Source organism: Eurypyga helias, unplaced genomic scaffold (genome assembly GCF_000690775.1).
Source record: "Eurypyga helias isolate BGI_N326 unplaced genomic scaffold, ASM69077v1 scaffold4386, whole genome shotgun sequence".
NCBI classification, from domain to species: Eukaryota; Metazoa; Chordata; class Aves; order Eurypygiformes; family Eurypygidae; genus Eurypyga; species Eurypyga helias.
The window spans coordinates 70,479-72,231 of NW_010254579.1; positions in this window are offsets into that span (position 1 = coordinate 70,479).

Genomic DNA, 1,753 nt, shown 5'->3' on the forward strand with positions numbered 1-1,753 from the left:
CGTTGCGGGTGCCACCACCCCCCCCCCCCCCCCCTGCCTCTCCCCCAGTGTTCACCCCCAGGATGAACAAATCTGGTTCCTGCGATGGAACTGATACAGTGATTTGCAAAGGAGCCGTTTCCCTCGCAACTCACCCAGCTTTCTTCATCACGTCAGCTGGGAAGCTTTTCCCATCTTCCCCAGGTACAAGTGTCCTGCAGATCTGCAGCCACCAGATTTCGGGCATGAGCTTGCGTGAGGAGGCAGAGCCGGGGAGGCAGGCGTGATGGTGAGCCCCGTTTTCTCCTGCTGCCGTGTGCTTGTCCAAAGGTGGCTTCCAAAGTGGCTCAATTAAGCTCCGCGGTTGTTATTAATGAAGGAATAAGGCTGGCCTCTGAAGGCTCCGCTAATGTCCGTGTCTGATGCTTGTGGTGTTAGAATATGTGAGGATCTTTCCTAAATTCTTAAAAAGTAAATGGAGACATCAAGGTGGTCTTAGCTCTCAGTCAAAAAACACAGGCAGTGGCAGGATGAGGGGAAGGGGATCTCTTCTGGGCCAATCCTGCCTGGGAAAATTAACTACCCATTCACATATGACAGAGGGCTTGTTTAAAAAACAAGAGTGATTTTAATTTGAGGGGTTTGGAGATGGTTGACAAAGTGACCCGTTAGCTAAGGAAGCCCTTGACAACGTGCCCCGTTGAGGTTGATGGATTCTGAGCAGGGTTGATTAAAACAGCCCTGAAGTTCATCCCCTCCGAGCCCCCATGGAGTGAGCATTGCTTATACGGCTTCAAACCAACCTAACCAAAGCCCTGTTCCCAGATTTCCGAAGGGATGGCGTGGGCAGGAGCCTGATAGCTCTGCTAAAAGTGAGGTCTGCTCAGCTGTGCAGCGCGATGCCAAGGGAGGGCACGGCTTCAGCCCAGTTTGGGGCTGCAGGAATTTAAGGGGAAAGGGGAAGGAGTCTCTTGCTGGCATGTTTTATTTATTGAACTGCAAAAGGATGGGTTTTCTTGCCTGGTGCTGCTCTGAGACGGTGGGGGCTCTCCTGTTTAGCTCCCAGCACGCACACACCTCTCCTGTGAGGCTTTCGGTCAGGTTATCTGGTGGGGATTTTCTCTTTTCCAGCTTGGTGGAGGTGAAAGGTGCTGTTTTTTCTCCCATATAATGAGCTGTTTTGTGCATGTCAGCACTGGCTCCGTATTGTGTCTCCGTTCACGCCTTCATGGAGAATTTAGAGCTGCGACATCTCGTTTCTGGTTCAGGCTTTCAAGCGTTTTTAATCCCTGCACGCAAACAATGCACAGCAACAGGAATCGCTTTTTAAATGGAGGGGGGGATAAGGGGGAAGCAGGTTTTTCTTCTGAGAACGTATTTGCAAATGGTTTTCACCCTTCTCAGCGCAACGTGTCTGAACAGCAGCACCAAAGGAGCAAAGTGCAGTGCGGGGGGGAAGACACATAAAGCCAAAGGATGTCAGGGAGCCTTGTTACACTGACTTCCCAAAGCCAGTGCCTCCAAGTCTTACAGGGCTTTTTAAGTGTTCTGTAAATTAAAAAAAACAAAAAGCTTTCCTTCTTTTGAGACTGGTGCAGTATATCAGAGTTTGAAAGGACTTTGAGGGGAGATGTGGGAAGTTGGTGGCAGAGCTGGGGATGTTCTCCAGACCCCGGGCTGCTAGTGAAGGTCAAGCTGTCTTCTGAGCCGAGATCATCATCTCCTGGGGGATCTAGGGGTGAGTGAGAAGTTCCTGCTACGGGACCCAACACTC